We start from the raw sequence: 21,488 nt of genomic DNA on the forward strand, positions 1-21,488 counted from the left end.
AATCATACACCATGACCAAGTGGGCTTTATCCCAGGAATGCAAGGATTCTTTAATATCTGCAAATCAATCAATGTAATACACCACATTAACAAATTGAAAGATAAAAACCATATGATTATCTCAATAGATGCAGAGAAAGCCTTTGACAAAATTCAACACTTATTTAGGGACTTTCGTGGCCATCCACTGGTTAAGACTCCGCATTTCCAATGCGAGAGATGTGCGTTCAATCCCTAGTCAGGGAAGTAAGATCCCACATGCTTTGTAGCCACAAAAAAGAAAAAAATAGGATCTAAAATAAACATGTTATTTAAATGATTTCTGTAAGGAATTTTAAATTTCTGTTAGTGGGAGTAATAACTTTCCTCCAAAACTACTCATAAGACATAAGACAGTGGTAGCGTTTGTGGTTGGGGTTGGGAAGCTGGAGGGGGGGCCCTGGCTCGAGGGCGGGGACGGGCCTCCCGCAGCCCCTTCCGCGTGCACGGCCTTCCCACCCCGCGCGGGCGGCGCTTGCCGAGGGCCTGGAGGACCTGCTGGGGTCCCGCCCAGGTGTTAGTCCTGACTGCGTGACCTTAAAATGGTTCCTTAACCTTCCCGCCGAGAAGAACTACCATGTCCACTGCTTTCGCAAAACCTCAGATGCGTGACCTTCTGGCCAAACGTCTGCGATTTCATATTGTTGGAGCATTCATGGTCTCCCTGGGGTTTGCAACTTTCTATAAGTTTGCTGTGGCTGAACGAAGAAAGAAGGCATATGCAGATTTCTACAGAAATTATGATTCCATGAAAGATTTTGAGGAGATGAGGGAGGCTGGTATTTTTCAGAGTGCAAAGTGATTTGGAATATAAAGAATTTCTTGGGTTGAGTTCCATGGAAGTTTGTCACTTTCCTGTGTTCCTGAACTATGAAACTATGACTATCTGGGGTGAGAAATAGTCTCTCAATAAATAAACAATTAACAAATACTGAGGGAAAAAAAAAAAAAAAGACGTAAGACACAGTTTGAAGATGTACTGTACTCCCCTTTTCTACCAGTCTCTTCTTAAGACTGCCTGTTTCACATGCACATACAATACACATTGTCATCATCATGATTTCAAACGACATGTGCTGACATTTCTAAATAATTGAATTAATTCCTTAAGTAATCTTGATAGTTCCCTCAATTCTTAGTTTGACTTTTTAAGATCAAAGAGTCATCAGAAGAGAATTCTCTAATGGCCCAGTAGTTAGGACTCCTCACTGAGGGGGCGGGTTCAATCCCTGGTTGGGGAACTAATATCCTGCAAGCTACGTGGCATGGCCAAAAAGTAAAATAAAAAATAAACACATTGAAAAAAAAAAGAGTAGTCAGAAAGTAACTTCCAAGCACCGTTTAGTATATAGTCTCAGTATATATTAATAATTAATCTTTCCAATGTAGGCTGCAGAGCCAATTAATCACTCTTAGAAATAAGGATAAATTTTTGAAATATCCCTGTTACTACCTTGATTATATTTAATTGAGTCACTGAATTCAGAAATGGCAGAACCTTGCACTCATGGTGGACTGGCGTACACACAAACACACAGGAAATATTTTCCCACCTATCAGACTGGCAAAGATAAAACGTTGAAAAAAAAACCCAATGTTGGCTAGCATGTGAGAAAGCATGCAGCATTATATAACATGAATGGGAGTGGCAATTGGTGCAATCTTATTAGAAAACAATTTGTCAGTAGCTTTCAAACTGTTTGCTCCCCAACCCTTAGACTCAATTTCATTTTTAGGAATTTATTCCACAGATACAGTTACACAAATGCACGAAAATGCTTGTATGAGAATGTTTATTTTCACATTATTTATTATAGTGGAAAGAAATTAGACAACCTAAATACTCATCAATAAGGGACTGATTAAATTGCGCTGTGTTCATACAGTGTAATATTATGCCACCTGGAAAAATGGGTATATCTTTCCTTTTCTCCTTTGCTTTTCACTTCTCTTCTTTTCATAACTATTTGTAAGGCCTCCTCAGACAGCCATTTTGCTTTTTTGCATCTCTTTTTTCTTGGGGATGGTCTTGATCCCTGTCTCCTGTACAATGTCATGAGCCTCCGTCCATAGTTCATCAGGCACTCTATCAGATCTAGTCCCTTAAATCTATTTCTCGCTTCTACTGTACAGATCGTAAGGGATTTGATTTAGGTCATACCTGAATGGTCTAGTGGTTTTCCCCACTTTCTTCAATTTAAGTCTGAATCTGGCAATAAGGAGTTCATGATCTGAGCCACAGTCAGCTCCCAGTCTTGTTTTTGCTGACTGTATAGAGCTTCTCCATCTTTGACTGCAAAGAATGTAATCAATCTTGATTTCAGTGTTGACCATCTGGTGATGTCCATGTGTAGAGTCTTCTCTTGTGTTGTTGGAAGAGGGTGTTTGCTATGACCAGTGTGTTCTCTTGGCAAAACTCTATTAGCCTTTGCCCTGCTTCATTCTGTGCTCCAAGGCCAAATTTGCCTGTTACTCCAGGTGTTTCTTGACTTCCTACTTTTGCATTCTAGTCCTCTATAATGAAAAAGACATGTTTTTTGGGTGTTAGTTTTAAAAGATCTTGTAGGTCTTCATAGAACCTTTCAACTTCAGCTTCTTCAGCATTACTGGTTGGGGCATAGACTTGGATTACCGTGATATTGAATGGTTTGCCTTGGAAACGAACAGAGATCATTCTGTCATTTTTGAGATGGCATCCAAGTACTGCATTTAGGACTCTTTTGTTGACTGTGATGGCTACTCCATTTCTTCTAAGGGATTCTTGCACACAGTAGTAGATATAATGGTCATGTGAGTTAAATTCACCCATTCCAGTCCATCTTAGTTCGCTGATTCCTGGAATGTCAACATTCACTCTTGCCATCTCCTGTTTGACCACTTCCAATTTGCCTTGATTCGTGGACCTAACATTTCAGGTTCCTATGCAATATTGCTCTTTATAGCATCGGACCTTGCTTCTATCACCAGTCACATCCACAACTGGGTATTGTTTTTACTTTGGTTCCGTCCCTTCATTCTTTCTGGAGTTATTTCTCCATTGATCTCCAGTAGCATATTGGGCACCTACCGACGTGGGGAGTTCATCTTTCAGTGTCCTATCTGTTTGCCATTTCATACCGTTTATGGGGTTCTCAAGGCAAGAATACTGAAATGGTTTGCCATTCCCTTCTCCAGTGGACCACATTCATTCTGTCAGACCTCTTCATCATGACCCGTCCATCTTGGGTGGCCCCACAGGGCATGGCTTAGTTTCATTGAGTTAGACAAGGCTGTGGTCCGTGTCATCAGATTGGCTAGTTGTCTGTGATTGTGGATTCAGTCTGTCTGCCCTCTGATGCCCTCACTTAGTGCCTACCGTCTTACTTGGATTTCTCTTACCTTGGACATGGGGTATCTCTTCAGGGCTGCTCCAGCAAAGCGCAGCCACGGCTTCTTACTTTGGACATGCAGTAGCTCCTCTAGGCCATTCCTGTACCACGCAGCTGCGCTCCTGTGGAAACATATTCCCATTTGAATGCAGAATTCCAAAGAATAGCAAGAAGAGATAAGAAAGCCTTCCTCAGCAATCAATGCAAAACAATAGAGGAAAACAATAGAATGGGAAAGACTAGAAATCTCTTCAAGAAAATTAGAGATACCAAGGGAACATTTCATGCAAAGATGGGCTCAATAAAGGACAGAAATGGTATGGGCCTAACAGAAGCAGAAGATATTAAGAAGAGGTGGCCAGAATACACAGAAGAACTGTACAAAAAAGATCCTTATGACCCAGATAATCACGATGGTGTGATCACTCACCTAGAGCCAGACATCCTGGAATGTGAAGTCAAGTGGGCCTTAGGAAACATCACTACAAAGCTAGTGGAGGTGATGGAATTCCAGTTGAGCTATTTCAAATCCTAAAAGATGATGCTGTGAAAGTGCTGCACTCAATATGCCAGCAAATTTAGCAGTGGCCACAGGACTGGAAAAGGTCAGTTTTCATTCCAATCCCAAAGAAAGGCAATTCCAAAGAATGCTCAAACTACTACACAATTGCACCTCGTCTCACACGCTAGTAAAGTAATGCTCAGAATTCTCCAAGCCAGGCTTCAGCAATACGTGAACCATGAACTTCCAGATGTTTAAGCTAGTTTTAGAAAAGGCAAAGGAACCAGAGATCAAATTACCAACATCCGCTGGACCATTGAAAAAGCAAAAGAGTTCCAGAAAAAACATCTATTTCTGCTTTATTGACTATGCCAAAGCCTTTGACTGTGTGGATCACAATAAACTGTGGAAAATTCTGAAAGAGATGGGAGTACCAGACCACCCGACCTGCCTCTTGAGAAATCTGTATGCAGGTCAGGAAGCAACAGTTAGAACTGGACATGGAACAACAGACTGGTTCCAAATAGGAAAGGAGTACGTCAAGGCTGTATATTGTCACCCTGCTTATTTAACTTATATGCAGAGTACATCATGAGAAATGCTGGGCTGGAAGAAGCACAAACTGGAATCAAGATTGCTGGAAGAATATCAATAACCTCAGATATGCGGATGACACCATCCTTATGGCCGAAAGTGAATAAGAGCTAAAGAGCCTCTTGATGAAAGTGAAAGAGGAGAGTGAAAAAGTTGGCTTAAAGCTCAACATTCAGAAAACTAAGATCATGGCATCCGGTCCCACCACTTCATGGGAAATAGATGGGGAAACAATGGAAACAGGGACAGAGTTTATTTTTTCGTACTCCAAAATCACTGCAGATGGTGATTGCAGCCACGAAATTAAAAGATGTTTGCTCCTTGGACGAAAAACTATGACCAACCTAGACAGTATATTAAAAAGCAGAGACATTACTTTGCCAACAAAAGTCCATCTATGGTTTTCCTGGTAGTCATGTGTGGATGTGAGAGTTGGGCTGTGAAGAAAGCTGAGCGCTGAAGAATTGATGCTTTTAAACTGTGGAGTTGGAGAAGACTCTTGAGAGTTCCTTGGACTGCAAGGAGATCCAACCAGTCCATCCTAAAGGAGATCAGTCCTGGGTGTTCACTGGAAGGACTGATGTTGAAGGGGAAACTCCAATACTTTGGCCAGCTGATGTGAAGAGCTGACTCATTGGAAAAGACCCTGATGCTGGGAAAGATTGAGGGCAGGAGAAGAAGGGGACGACAGAAGATGAGATGGTTGGATGGCATCACCGACTCAATGGACATGAGTTTGGGTAAACTCCGAGAGTTGGTGACGGACAGGGAGGCCTGGCATGCTTTGGTTCATGGGATTGCAATGAGTCAGACACGACCGAGTGACTGAACTGAGCTGAACTGGAAAAATATAGATGCAGATTGTATGTGCTACTGTACATATTATTAAGTGAAAGAACATACTGACAAACTATGTATTGAATGTGGTCCTATTTCTGTTTTTTTTTTTCTGGAAGGATACACTGTTTTGTTTTTTATGCAAGGCTATTTACTGAATATTTGTGAGGGTGAAATAGAAAAATTAATTTATATTAAATAGAAGAATATACCAACATGCTTTGATAGAACCTTTGAAAATGAAATTTTGAAAGAATATAGAAAAATATCACAATAGGGCAATTGACTATAATTTTTAAAGTTATGAGAAAAACAGGATGTTAAGTAAATATTATGTAGTGTGTGATACATACACTAAGTGCATATTAGTTTTTTAGCATCATTAGAGCTGTATGTTGAGACTGTGAGGTCCGTGTTCTCCTTTCTCTCTCTGTAAACTCTTTATTCTGTATTGGAGCACAGAGGATGAACAGTGCTGTGGTGGTTTCAGGTGAGCAGCAAGGGACTCAGTCATGTGTGTGTCCACTCCTGGGTGGCGCTGGTGGTAAAGAAGCCACTCGGCAATGCAGGAGGCGTGATCCCTGGGTCGGGAAGATCCCCTGGAGGAGGGCACGGCAACCCTCTCCAGTGTTCTTGCCTGGAGAATCCCGTGAACAGAGGATCCTGCTCTTTAGTCAGACTAGCTATATCTGGGGGAAAATGTTTACACGGCTCAGAAAGGTACATACTCAAAGAATAGGTGTGTACATTGCAAGCGTTCTATTGAGCAGATTTATTACTAGGTAAATTCTGTGGGTGTGTTTCACGTTTCAGATGCAGTATCAGTTTGTTCTCAGTAATTGGCCTGAAGTAATTAACATGAAGGTTAATAACTTTATTAATAGGCAGTGACTACTAAAGTCAGGTTTTGAAAGTCCTTCCCTAGAGAGTTTTGGCATCATGTATGTTACAATTCTTGAAATGATCATGCTGCTGAAGAAAACTTGACTCTTCTTCCCAAATAGTCTGGAAAGACAATCATAAAGAGTAAGAGGAAAGAGAGATTTGATCTCAGACAGGCTAGCTGAAATTTGAATTCAAGAAGTTTGGAGCAATTTGGAGCCAATGATGATAATATATTAAGTATAAAAGACATGATCAAGAGCTTATATTTATGGCAGTATTCTAATTTTGTAAAACAAACCAAAAAAAGCACATACACACATTTAAAATCGTGGACTACAATTCCATTTCCCACACCAGTCCCTCTGCCTTCAGGCTGCTGGGTGTAGTGAGGACTCGGGTCTGCAGCCTTGGGGAGGTGCTTGGCAGCAGCCCCGCAGGCTCCCTGGCCCCGAGAGAGGATAGGGTTGGGGGTGAGAGGTAGGCTGGGTGGGTGTGCGTGCTCCCTCACTCATGCCAACTGTGTGTCTCCATGGACTCACCAGGCTCCTCTGTCCATGGGAGTCTCTAGGCAAGAATACTGAAGTGGGTTGCCATTTCCTCCTCCAGGGGATCTTCCCAACCCAGGGATCAAACCCATATCTTTTGAGCCTCCTACATCGGCAGGCAAATTCTTTACTGCTGCACCACCTAAGCTGAGTGGGGGCATTTACCTAAAAGAATGATTAGTAGTGGTTACCAAAAGCAAGGGGAAATAGAGATTGGAGAGGCAACCACTAAATCCACTCATTGTGGGAAGCAGTCATGAATGAGGGTTGACCTACGAGTATGTATTTGGGTGCAGAAGCCTTTGTTTTTATTTTTTTTAAATAAGGAAATGTTTTTAAGTTGGGATTCTTTTTTGAAAAATATTTATCTTTATCTATTTATTTGGCTACACCACCTTAGTTGGATTTCCTTGGTGGCTCAGATGGTAAAGAATCTGCTGCATCCTTGGCAATGTTGTTGAGAATCAATACTGTAAATGTGAAACGTATTTCTGAATTTTCAGTTCTGTTCCATTAATCTCATCTCTGTCTTTTTGTGTAAACCTCTGCCACTGCCTTGAGATTTCACTGTAGACCTATAATAAATCTTGAAATCAGTTATTAAGTTCTCCAACTTTTCTCTTTTTAAATCTTGTTATTCCAGGTCATTTGCATTTCCATGTAAATTTTAGAATTAGCTTGTCTATTGTTTTTAAGAATAAGCTTGATGGGATTTTGATTTGGATTGTATTTAATATATAGATCATAGCAGCCTTTGTTGTAACAGCCTCAAACTGGACAATACACAAATGTCTATTCTATCCAAAGATTAATGAATAAACAAATGGTGATATATCCATATGGTGGAATGCAGCTTAACAAGAAATAGAAATAAGCTTTCGAGACATGCGTGCAAAAGCATGGCTGAATCTCAAAATCATTAAGATGAATAAAAGAATCCAGACCAAAAAAAAAAAAAAAAGAATCTGCCTGCAATGTAGGAGACTTGGGTTCAAACCGTGGGTTGGGAAGATTCCCTGGAGTAGGAAATGGCAACCCACTCCAGTATTCTTGCCTGGAGAATTCCATGAACAGAGGAGCCTGGTGTGTTACAGTCCATGGGATCCACAGAGTCGGACGCAATGGAGCGACTAACTCTTTCTTTCAGACCTTAGTTGCAGCATACAGGTTCTTTAGTTGTGGCATGTAGGATTTGGCTCCCCGACCAGGGATAGAACCCATGCCCCATGCACTGGAAGTGCGGAATCTTAGCCACTGGACCACCAGGGAAGTCCCAGGATCCATTGCTTTTAAAGGTGGTTGTTTTTTTTATAGTTTTATATTGAGATATAATTGACTCTGTGTTTAAGGAGACCAGCCTTAATGATTGACTTACATACATCATGAAATTATCATTACAGTAAGTTGAATATCAATCTCATTTAGATACAAAATCAAATAATAGAAAAAATTTTTTTTCTTGTAATGAGAACCCAGGATTTACTCTCTTAACTTGCATATATAACCTTCAGTTCAGTTCAGTTGCTCAGTTGTGTCCGACTCTTTGTTATACATAACATATAACTGTTAATTATTTTTGTCATGTTGTACATTACATCACTGGTACTTGTTTGCCTTGGGGCTTCCCTGGTGGCTCAGTGGTAAAGAAGCCACCTGCCAGGGCAGGGGACGCAGGCTCAGTCCTTGGGCTGGGAAGATCCTGTGCAGAAGAGCGTGGCGACCTACTTCAGTATTCCTGCCTGGGAGACCCCATGGACAGAGCAGCCTGGTGGGCTGCAGGGATCACTTGGGGTCCCAAAGAGTCGGACATGACTTAGCGCCAAACAACAACAGCTTATTTGTCTTATATCTGGTTTTAAAGTTTTAAAGAAAACCCCTATCTGTACTGTTCAGCTGAAGATCATCAAAAGCACACTTGTTGGTGAACACGCTGGGATTATTTTCTTGCAGAGAGGGAGACTTCTCACCCTGGGTCCTGGGGCGTCTTGGTGACAGGATGCTTCAAGGATGCTCTTACGGGATTTGCACTTGTGTTACGTGATTTTGATGTGAGTTCATGGAAGTGGAGGTTTGCTCTCGGTTGGGTGTTTTGTTCCTGTCAAAAGCAAGGATAATTCTATGATTTGATACATTAATAAAACATAATGAGAGGGAGGAGAGGCCAGAGTGAGGGTACACCTGGTAAAGAAGCAGCCATCACTCATATTGGCTGGGAGAGGGTGATGATTGGTGTTTTGGGGCTTGGATGGTGTTCAGGTTTTATCTGTGTTCACACACGATTCCTGGGTGATCTTGTTTTCATCTTGCTCTACATGGTCACACAGTGGCCCTGTCCAGTGTTAATGTGACATTGTTGGTGTTCACCAAGAGAACAAGACCCCTATCGAGTCAGACCAACCTTTGGCTGTAAGGAACTGTTTTCCTCTGTCTCACTCACAATTACAATAAATTTTGTCAGACTGAGGCCTGCCCCGCCCCCCTCCCCCCGTCCTTTTCTTGGGCACGCTGTGCAGCGTGTGGAATCTTAGTTCCCTGACAAGAGGTTGAACCTACGCCCCCTGCATTTGAAGCGTGGAATCTTAACCACTGGGCGTGCAAGAAAGTCCCTAATGCCACTTTCAAAGTAACCAAGATTTTATCTACTCAGTCAAATCCTTGGCAACTTGGTAGCTTTTCTTATTCTCAAGAGATTTTTTTTGGTTATTTTTTTTAACTAATGGTATATAAAAGGGCCACAGGGCAAAATGTTTTCTGTCAGTATCTTAGTGATCCCTTAAACTTTAATCAAGGGTCATATAATAATCAGATGACAGCAAGAAAGGAACACAAGATGAACAAAAACACGTTATGATGCTATGCATTTCTATGTAAATGCATCGAGGACTTTCTGGAAGGACACACATTAAATCAATAGCTATGGTTACCTTGAAACAGCAGGGAGACCAAGACTGGCAGTGATAATCACAGGGAACCTCACTTTTTAAAAAGGAGACTATTTTTAGTCTCCAGTTCACACCATAGTTGAGTGGGACGTACAGAAAGTTCCCATATGCCTCCTTTGCCACACGGACATTACCAGCGTCCCCCACCAGAGTGATGCATTTACTACAATGAACCTACACTGACAACATGTTATTGTGAAGGCATGCAAATTTATATTCTATTGGGTCATAATTAATATTCTATTTGTTACATGTTCATGCCTCAGTTTTTCTTAAATACCTCCCCTTTAAAAACGTTTTTTAAAATTTTTCAAATATTTACAAAGGTAGGATAGTATAATGAACTCTCACATACTCCTCACCAGCTTTCACAATTGTCAAATCCCATTTTTATCTCTATTCTTGTCATCCTACCCCTCCCACCTTGCCACAGGATTGAAGCCAATCTCAGACATCATATTGTTTCATCAATAACACTTCAGTATGTATCTTTAAAAGATAAAAATTCTCTTGTGTAAGCCAGCCATGGTACTTAAAACTTCTAACACTGATTCCTAAATATTCAGTTATTTTTCAAATTTCCTAAATTTTGTCACAGATGTTTATTCAAATCAGGATCCAAACACTTTATTGCTATGTCTCTTAGGTCTCTTGTAATCTGATAGGATCTGTAGGTTTCCTCCCTTTTTCATCCTTGCAATTTTTCTGTCAGAGAACAAATTGTAAAAAAAAAAAAAAAAAAAAGAACAAATTGTTTTTTATTCCAATCATCAAATGAAGTATTGTCTCTTTGCAAATTATCTGTAGAAGGACATATGTCCTAGAGAGTTTTCTACATTCTAGATTTTGCCAATTGTATTTATTCTATTTCTTGTGAGCTGGTAGTTAGATTTAGAGTAGGGTTTCCGGATGAAATACAGGAAAGTGAAGTCGCTCAGTCATGTCTGACTCTCTGCAGCCCGGTGGACTGTAGCCTACTAGGCCTCTCCATCCATGGGATTCTCCAGGCAAGAATACTGCAGGGGGTTGCCATTTCCTTCTCCAGGAGATCTTCCCGACCCAGGGATTGAACTTGGGTCTCCCACATTTCAGGCAGATGCTTTACCCTTAACTAAACAATATTTTTTAGTGTAAAAGTGCTCAGTTGTGCAATATTTTATCATTTTGTATTTTTATTTGCTAAGTTTGACAACCATAAACTAGAGTTACCACATTTAGGCTTGGGTTTTTGGCAAGAATACATTCAATTTAGTGTTGGGTATTTCTATTGGGAGACACATAAGATCTGGTTGTTTCTCTTTTTTGTGATGTGGTAAATGATGCAGGGGTTCATATTTATATTACCATTTATATTAAAACTATTTCTCACCATAGTCAGTTGGATGCATCCCTTGTTAAGACAGCCCCTCAGCTTTTTACCTGATGATTTTAGGCAACTAATGATCACTGCCGAAAATAATTTATTAGGGCTTGCAGAATATTTATTCCAGGTCTATCATTCCTTCTGCATTCATAAGCTGGTATTATTCTGTAAAGAACTTACTCTTCTGTACAGTTTATGTAGGAAAGTTAAGCTTTTTCCTTACAGCAGAATTTTGCAAGCATCTTCAAGAGAGCCTTACGAATCTAACAATAAAATCTTGCTAAGGATTTAGATAACTCTTACAAATCCAGTAAATCAAAATATACATTCAGTAAGGTAAAATTTTTTAAGCATTTCTAGATGTTAAAAATCAAACATATACCTTTAGAAAATCAGAACTCTTCAGCATTTGAATGTTGACAGCATACTTAAATTAGTTAAATCTCCCTAAGGATTACACTTAAAGATTTTAAATTGTCTAGTATATCAGATTATCTGAAATGGTTGAAACCACTGAAAACTGAATAAAGATTCTAAAAAGAAGCACAATAGTTATACACCTTTTCACACCATATTTGACACAGTTTATATTGAAACTATCTCTCACCATCCGTATGTTTATTACTTATGGCTTTCTAGAACTGCAGACTCATCACTTAAGGGGATCTGAGTTAGCATTGTCAGCTTCCTGTCACAGCTGAGAGTGGTTCAGGGCAACCGGCCAGGAAAGGCAGCCGGAACTTCCAAGGGTGGGTGCTTGGATCCACCAAACCCCACGTGGCCAAGCCCAGGCCTGTGTCTGGCTCTCAAGTCCACATCTTCAAATTGCAGTTAATTATAAATTTGTTAATCCAGAGCATCATACATTCTTGGCCATCTGTCAAATTTCATTGTCGCAAATCTCTACTTTCTGATGTAGGTAGATGGAATTTGGCAACACTTCCCATCCTCCCCCCGTGAGCTATAGCCAGTTTTCCTGCTGCCTGTTAAGAACTCATTGGATTCTGCACTTTTTGCTTCTATATCCACCCATCAGCACCCATTTCATGGTTTGTTTGTTAACAGGTCAACCTTAGAACTCTAGATGAAGTGTGAAAAGTGTCCCCAGGTCAAGTATCTCATCCTTACTGATATTTTTCAGGTAAAGAAATAACCGCTGAGAAATTTTTTAAACTAATTTATCTATTTGGCTGTGTCAAGTCTTAGTTGCAGCACTGGGGATCTTTGGTCCTCATTGCAACATGTGGGTTCTTGAGTTGTAGCACGTGAACTCTTAGTTGCGGCATGTGGGATCTAGTTTCCTGACTGGGGTCAAACCTGGGTCCCCTGTGTTGGGAGCAGGAGTCTTAGCCACTGGACCCCCAGGAATGTCCCCACCACTGAGAAAGTAAGCAGATGTTTCTTGTGAAACATCTTGTTTCTTGTGAAACTTGTTTCAAGTCTTCAGCTGAGAGGACAGGACTATAATTCAGGACTACTTTTCCACTGTTACTAGGTTAGGCGTAGGCACTCTGTGACCTGAATGCTGTTGTTGGTTGTTCATCTTAATTGTCTCAGACTCTATCTAACCCCCTATCTCACCTTTTATTCTTCCATTTCTTCATGTCTATGGGTAAAAGATCACTGAAAACACATGAGCTCGTTTACAAAGATACTGTGGTGCAACAGATTGATTGTGACATCTGCATACCTTGAACACAGAAAATCTCTTTTTAGGCATTGTTCACTCAGTTATATAAAATGCTGACATCCACTGACCTTGGATATTGGATGGCTTTGAGACATTCAGGTAAAGATATTGTTTAAAGTAACCTGTATTATTCCCCTTACTATTAAGCCACAAATTTCCAATCTAAAGATGGAGATTACTACTGTCTCTCAACTCTCCTACCGCATTTCTGTTGTTGATTTGTCCTTGTTTTATAGAAACATTTGCAGTTTCTATTGCATTTGAAACAGTAGTCTGTTCTGGAGACTCCTAAGTGTAAAATAATTTTATATACTTACCTAATTCTATATTAACTAGCTTTAAAAATTAAATATACTTATTTGAAAGCAGAATGAAAGGGAATTCCCTGGCCGTCCAGGGGTAGGACTGCCAGGGCCTCAGTTTCATCCCCAGTGAGGGACCTAAGAACTCACAAGCCACACGGCCAAAATATATATATATATATAAAGGGCAGAATGGGAGGTAGAATCTACATAAAGGCATTTTAGCTTGGGGCATTTATTATTTTCATAGGGGTGACTTTAAAAGGGTTTTTTAAATCTTTATGATTGTAAAAGCTTCCTTTTCCTCATGGACTATGTTCTTTTTTTAAGACTTTGTCATTAGGAGTGTTGTGTAATCTTGAGAGTATAGTTGGAAATATTCCAAAGGATGAAACCAGCCATACCTTGGCTAGTTCATAGGGCAGAGAGGTCATAAGCAACCAGTGTCTCTAGCCCTATCAAGTGATAGTTACACATCTCAACCCTGGAGGGATTTTGAAAACCCTCAGAGGTTCCCATGGTTGGTTAGCTCTGGCTACTTGAATGCCATATTGGGCAACAAATTCTCACCTAATAAAATCAAGACCAAAACTAAAATTCCATTTTCTATTCATTTTTAAGGGATTCCCTGGCAGCTCAGTGGTAAAGAATCTGCCTGCCAATTCAGGAGACATGGGTTTAATCCCTGGGTTGGAAAGATCCCCTGGAGAAGGAAATGGCAACCCACTCCAGTATCCTTGGTTGAGAAATCCCATGGCCAGAGGGCTACCATCCATGGGGTTGCAAAGAGTCCAACCTAACAACCTGTAGTTGCAAACTTAGTGACTCAAAAACAACAACACATTCATTTGTAGAAGCATTATTATAGGCAACTTACAGTATAATATCTTACTGTTAGGCTGAATTATGCCCCCACCCTCCGCCCAAGATATACATATCCTAATCCTCCATTTTTATCACCTAATCCCCTTCTAAACTCCCATCGCCTAATACCATCCCGTTGGGGATTTCAACCTATGAATTTGGGGAAGGGACACAGACATTCAGTCTACGGTACATGATAAAAGAGACTTTGGAGATGTTATTAAACCAAGGATCTTGGATAGATTATTTTGGATTAGCCAGTTGAGTCCAACGTAAACACAGGAGTCCTTAGAGAGGCAGTAGGGTCAGAACAGAGAAGAGGTGTGAAGCTGGAATCAGATGTTGGAGTGATATGCTTTCCAGATGGAGGAAGGGACCACAAGCCAAGAAAGACAGGCGGCCTCTAGAAGCTGGAAAAGGCAAGGAAACAGATTCTTATGTAGAGTCTGCTGAATAAATAGGACTCTGCCAAAACATTTTTAGCCATGAAGATCCATTCTTGGACTTCTGACCTCCAGATTTACATGCTAATAAATTTGTATTGTGTTAAGATAAATGAATATTTTTTAAAATAAGTAAAATTAAAAACATTGTTGCAAGTTTTTCCCCTGACCCAGAAAATAAAGGATGAGGTCACTGAAGCAAGGGCAAGTGGGCATAAGAGCCCCAAACGCCACAGAAGGTGAACGACCCTGTTTGACTATAGCCTGACCAGCTCTTAAAAGGAGGAATTAATGACCAAGGACATTGAAAACAAGGAAGAGTTTTCAAAAGTTAGAGCTTTAGCCAGGATCACTGGTTGTGCAGCTAAGCAGTTGGTACTGATAAGGTGAAAGTGACTCTTGCTGCCTTAGAAAAATGATGGTTGTTACTCAAGGTTTACTTTCTTGGGTGGAATAAATCTTCATGATTCTTTCTCTAAGTCTGTATAACTCTTTTAAATGTTCCAGTACTTTTTAAGTCAGTTCTTTATCTAAATATGTGTGTGTGTGAAGTCGCTCAGTAGTGTCCGACTCTTTGCGATCGCATGGACTGTAGCCTACCAGGCTCCTCCGTCCATGGAATTTTCCAGGCAAGAGTACTGGAGTGGGTTGCCATTTCCTTCTCCAGAGGATCTTCCCCACCCAGGGATTGAACCTGGATCTCCTACATTGTAGGCAGACGCTTTACCGTCTGAACTACCAGGGAAGATAATATAAGAAGGTTTAAATAAATCGACTATGAGAACTTTTGATAAGGGTGAAAGAGGAGAGTGAAAAAGCTGGCTTAAAACTCAAAATTCAAAAAACTAAGGTCATGGCATCTGGTCCCATCACTTCATGGCAAACAGAAGTGGAAAAACTGGAAGCAGTGACAGATTTTATTTTCTTGGGCTCCAAAATCACGCCATGAAATTAAAAGATGCTTGCTCATTGGAAGGAAAGCTATGACAAACCCAGACAGCATATTAAAAGGCAGAGGTATCACTTTGCTATCAGCAGTCCATATTGTCAAAGCTATGGTTTTTCCTGTAATCATGTACGAGTTGGATGTGAGAGTTGAACCATAAAGAAGGCTAAGCGCCGAAGAGTTGATGCTTTTGAATTGTGGTGCTGGAGAAGACTCTTGAGAGTCCCTGGACAGCAAGGTGTTCCAACCAGTCAATCCTAAAGGAAATCAACCCTGAATATTCATTGGAAGGACTGATGCTGAAGCTCCAATACTTTGGGCCACCTGATGTGAAGAGCAACTCATTGGAAAAGACCCTGGTGCTGGGAAAGATTGAGGGCAGGAGGAGAAGGGAGTGGCAGAGGATGAGATGCTTAGATAGCATCACTGACTCGATGGACATGAGTTTGGGCAAACTCCGGGAGATGGTGAAGGACAGGGGAGCCTGGTGTGCTGCGGTCCACGTGGTTGTAAAGTGTCAGACACGAGTAAGCAACCGAATGACAACAGCAGCTATGAGAAGCCATAAAATAAATGAAATTGTAATCTTTGAATTCAATTAAGGACAAATCCTGGGCTATTGCCACTCCACGTGCAAGCAAAACACCCTTGTAAGGCGTTATATGGGTCAGTTTTGTTAGATTCTGATAGTTCTAACTAGAAATGCTTTTCAAAAAGAATAAATTTAGAAGAGAGTCTTTGTAGGAAAAGGCTGTCTTCTTTTTTTTGTTTGTTTGTTTGTTTTTATTAGTTGGAGGCTAATTACTTCACAACATTTCAGTGGGTTTTGTCATACATTGATATGAATCAGCCATAGAGTTACACGTATTCCTCATCCCGATCCCCCCTCCCACCTCCCTCTCCACCCGATTCCTCTGGGTCTTCCCAGTGCACCAGGCCGAGCACTTGTCTCATGCATCCCACCTGGGCTGGTGATCTGTTTCACCATAGATAGTATACATGCTGTTCTTTCAAAACATCCCACCCTCACCTTCTCCCACAGAGTTCAAAAGTCTGTTCTGTATTTCTGTGTCTCTTTTTCTGTTTTGCATATAGGGTTATCGTTACCATCTTTCTAAATTCCATATATATGTGTTAGTATGCTGTAGGCTGTCTTCTTTTAAATTACACAAATTGTCAAGATCTCAGAAAACAAGACAAGGTTGATCAATGTTTGGGCTCAATATCCAGGTTCTAAGTGGGTGCATTTATTGAGTGTTTATTGTTGATGATTAGCAACATTATTAGTATTATTATTAGTGTAATTCCTATAATACATATGTAATAGATAATTAACAAGGTTATTATTAATAAGGTAAACATTTCATTAGTAGGAAATTTGTCTTTAACTGTATCTCTGCTTTTCTCTAATTTATATTTTCTTATTATTTTATTTTTTCCATTTATTTTTGTTAGTTGGAGGCTAATTACTTTACAATATTGTGGTGGTTTTTGCCATACATTGACATGAATCAGCCATGGATTTACATGTGTTCCCCATCCGGATCCCCCCACCCACCTCCCTCCCCATCCCATCCCTCTGGGTCTTCCCAGTGCACCAGCCCTGAGCACTTGTCTCATGCATCCAACCTGGGCTGGTGATCTGTTTCACCCTTGACAGTATACTTGTTTCAATGCTGTTCCCTCGACACATCCCACCCTCGCCTTCTCCCACAGAGTCCAAAAGTCTGTTCTGTACATCTGTCTCTTTTTCTGTCTTGCATATAGGGTTATCGTTACCATCTTTCTAAATTCCATATGTATGCGTTACTATACTGTATTGGTCTTTATCTTTCTGGCTTACTTCACTCTGTATAATGGGCTCCAGTTTCATCCATCTCACTAGAACTGATTCAAATGAATTCTTTTTAATGGCTGAGTAATATTCCATAGTGTATATGTACCATAGCTTCCTTATCCATTCGTCTGCTGATGGGCATCTAAGTTGCTTCCATGTCCTGGCTATTATAAACAGTGCTGCGATGAACATTGGGGTGCACGTGTCTCTTTCAGATCTGGTTTCCTCAGTGTGTATGCCCAGAAGTGGGATTGCTGGGTCATAAGGCAGTTGTATTTCCAGTTTTTTAAGGAATTTCCACACTGTTCTCCATAGCGGCTGTACTAGTTTGCATTCCCACCAACAGTGTAAGAGGGTTCCCTTTTCTCCACACCCTCTCCAGCATTTATTGCTTGTAGACTTTTGGATAGCAGCCATCCTGACTGGCGTGTAATGGTACCTCACTGTGGTTTTGATTTGCATTTCTCTGATAATGAGTGATGTTGAGCATCTTTTCATGTGTTTGTTAGCCATCTGTATGTCATTTTTGGAGAAATGTCTGTTTAGATCTTTGGCCCATTTTTTGATTGGGTCATTTATTTTTCTGGAATTGAGCTGCAGGAGTTGCTTGTATATTTTTGAGATTAATCCTTTGTCTGTTTCTTCATTTGCTATTATTTTCCCCCATTCTGAAGGCTGCCTTTTCACCTTGCGTATAGTTTCCTTTGTTGTGCAAAAGCTTTTAATTTTAATTAGGTCCCATTTGTTTATTTTTGCTTTTATTTCCAATATTCTGGGAGGTGGGTCATAGAGGATCTTGCTGTGGTTTATGTCGGAGAGTGTTTTGCCTATGTTCTCCTCTAGGAGTTTTATAGTTTCTGGTCTTACATTTAGATCTTTAATCCATTTTGAGTTTATTTTTGTGTATGGTGTTAGAAAGTGTTCTAGTTTCATTCTTTTACAAGTGGTTGACCAGTTTTCCCAGCACCACTTGTTAAAGAGGTTGTCTTTTTTCTATTGTATATTCTTGCCTCCTTTGTCGAAGATAAGGTGTCTGTAGGTACGTGGATTTATCTCTGGGCTTTCTATTTTGTTCCATTCATCTATATTTCTGTCTTTGTGCCAGTACCATACTGTCTTGATGACTGTGGCTTTGTAGTAGAGTCTGAAGTCAGGCAGGTTGATTCCTCCAGTTCCATTCTTCTTTCTCAAGATTGCTTTGACTATTTGAGGCTTTTTGTATTTCCATACAAATTGTGAAATTATTTGTTCTAGTTCTGTGAAGAATATCGTTGGTAGCTTGATAGAGATTGCATTGAATCTATAGATTGCTTTGGGTAGTATGCTCTTTTTCACAATATTGATTCTTCCAATCCATGAACACGATATATTTCTCCATCTATTTGTGTCCTCTTTGATTTCTTTCATCAGTGTTTTATAGTTTTCTATGTATAGGTCTTTTATTTCTTTAGGTAGATACACTCCTAAGTATTTTATCTTTTTTGTTGCAATGGTGAATGGTATTGTTTCCTTAATTTCTCTTTCTGTTTTCTCATTATTAGTGTATAGGAATGCAAGGGATTTCTGTGTGTTTGCTTTTCTCTAATTTATTTTAAGGGGTAAATATTTGGTTGCTTTATACTCACTGCATGACTTTGCCACCAGATTTTGTAAGTGACATATAATCTTGTTCAATGGAAGGGTAAATATTAATGATCTATTTTTCTTTTTTTTCAAATTCTAAAATTGAGGTATAATTGACATGCCTGCATGCTAAGTCGCTTCAATCATATCTGACTTTTGTCACCCTATGGACTGCAGCCTACCAGGCTCTTCTGTTCATGGGCCTCTCCAGGCAAGAATGCTAGAGTGGGTTGCCATACCCTCCTCCAGGGAATCTTCCGCAACCAGGGATCAAACCCACATCTCTTATGTCTCTTGCATTGACAGTCATGTTCTTTACCACTAGCATATATAATGTTATTTTGGTTTTGAGTATACAGCATAATGATTTGATATATGTCTAAATTGTGAAATGATCACTGTAATAAGTTTAATTAACATCCATCACCTCACATGGTAACATTTTTTTCTTGTGATGAGAACTTTTAGATCTACTCTTTTAGCAACTTTCAATACACAATGCAGTGTTGTTAACTATAGTCACTGTACTGTCCCTTTCATTCTCAGGACCTATTTATCTTGTAACTAGAAGTTTGTACCTTTTGACCACCTTAAAAAGGTATAAACTTTTGGAAGTTTGTCTTTTTTAACCACCTTCAGTGGGAAGCATGGATGAAATGGACAGTTGTGGCCAAATGTATTTTTCAAGAGTAACCTAACAAAGATTTTTTGGGGCTTCCCTGGTGGCTCAGACAGTAAAGAATTTGCCTGCAATGTGGGAGACCCAGGTTCGATCCCTGAGTTGTGAAGCTCCCCTAGAGATGGAAATAGCAGCCCACTCCAGTATTCTTGCCTAAAGAATTCCATGGACAGAGAAGCCTGGCGGGCTATAGTCCACAGGGTCGCAAAGAGTTGGACACTGAGTGACTAACACTTTCACTTTTCCATTTTAATTCTAAAAGAATATGTAAGGTTATGTGTGGTGACCATAACAATAAAGCAATGCAACTGAATCCTGGAGACAGTTTTCTTAGTTCTTAAATGAAGAGTTTCTGGGGGAAGAACTGGCTTTCTGAAGTCGAAAGAGGAAAGACCCTGGTGGATGTGTGTACTGGGCTCCCCAGGATCGGTGCCGCCCACCCCTCTCTCCCTGAGCTTCCTTCCCTCCTACTGTAACCCCACCCATTGTGCAGCTGCCTCTCTCCCTAGACCGTAAGCTCCCCCAGGAAAAGGTCTGCTTGTTTCTGCCCCCACCTCTCAGGTCTGGCACAATCCCAGGCATGTAGTAAGTGCTTTACCAAGTTTCCATAACCCTCTGGAGAACCTCGCCCCAGTCCTGCAATGTATTGCTACTTGGTGTGCGTTGTAGCTGAGTCTTCAAAAGGCCATGCCACCATTCTGTCAAATCAGTTGCGTCGAGATGGTGGAGACATGATACGACTAATAAATTCCATGAGCATGGGCCCAGTGCTGTACTTCTTTTATTATAAAGTGAGGTTCTTGATCAGAAGCACGTGTAGAATATTGTGGTGATGGAGAAAACATCCTGTAAGTCTATGGACAGAAGCAGTGGGTTCAGGAAAGGCAAATTCGTATCTAGAGGATCTACAAGCACACCTCGTTTTATTGCACTTCACTTGGTTGTGATTTGCAAATACTGGTTTCTTACAAATTGAAGGTTGTAGCAACCCTGTGTTGTCAGATGATGATAGCATTTTTTAGCAATAAAGTATTTTTAAATTAAGGCATTTAATTTTAAAATTAAGGCATTTAATGTAAATATTTTTAAAAACATAATGCTGTTACATACTTAAAAGACTACAATGTAGTGTGAACATACTTTTATTTGCACTGGAAAACCAAAAAATTCATGTGACTCACTTTTTTTGTGATGTTCACCTTACTGCAGAGGTCTGGAACCAAACCCACAGTATCTCTGAGGTCTCCCTGTATTGTGGTAAATACACAATGCTGCCCCTTCCATGATAGAAGCAGTCCAGTGTAGTCAACCTGCCACCAAGCAGATGACTGAGCACCCCAGAGAATGGTTCCATGTCAAGGGCTCAGTATAGTTTCGCTTCTGGCAGACTGGACAGTTATTGGCCATAACCAGGTTACTCTCAGTGAATGCAAGTCCATATTTCCAAGCCCATGCATAAGCCTCCATCCCTACCACCATGGCCACTTTACTTATGAGTCCTTTGAGTGATGACAAGAGTGGCAGGGGAAAGAGGCTGACTGGTATCCATAGAAAAGGTCAACCCATCCACTTGATTATTAAAATTCCCCTTGGCTGAGTTCATTCTTTGGTGAGAATTCACATGAGACACAAATATCTTCACACTTTTTGCCCATTTAGAGAGGCCTATCCATATACCTCTTTCCCCAGATTTCTTTGTCCCAAGTTTTCCAATCATGTTCCTTCTAGGTCCTTGACCATCCAGCCCAACCACTGGCTACAGCCCATGAATTGATATAGAACTGCAGTATGGCCATTTGTCTTTCCAAGCTAAGTGTACAGCCAGGTACACTGCAGGAAGTTCTGACCACTGGGAAGATTCCCTTTCACCATCATCTTTCAGGGATGTCCCAGAGAGGGGCTGTAGTGTTGCAACTGTCCACTTGTAGGTGCTGGACATATCTACAGAACTATCTATAAGCTAGGTCTGAGTCTATACTTTCCCTGCCAATTGATCATAGGGAACTCCCCATGAAATGATGAAGCACCT

The 21,488-nt window shown here is 40.5% G+C and overlaps 1 long non-coding RNA gene across 1 annotated transcript; it reads right to left on the minus strand.

The window, feature by feature from the left end:
• Positions 1-813: 813 nt before the first annotated feature.
• LOC122421600 lies at positions 814-21,408 on the minus strand. Its single transcript, XR_006263523.1, has 3 exons — positions 21,397-21,408; positions 3,518-3,521; positions 814-925 (listed from the first exon to the last, which is right to left on the minus strand). It is a non-coding gene; the product is annotated as an uncharacterized LOC122421600 (long non-coding RNA).
• Between the last annotated feature and the right edge of the window lie 80 nt (positions 21,409-21,488).

This window comes from Cervus canadensis, chromosome 18, assembly GCF_019320065.1.
Source record: "Cervus canadensis isolate Bull #8, Minnesota chromosome 18, ASM1932006v1, whole genome shotgun sequence".
NCBI lineage: Eukaryota > Metazoa > Chordata > Mammalia > Artiodactyla > Cervidae > Cervus > Cervus canadensis.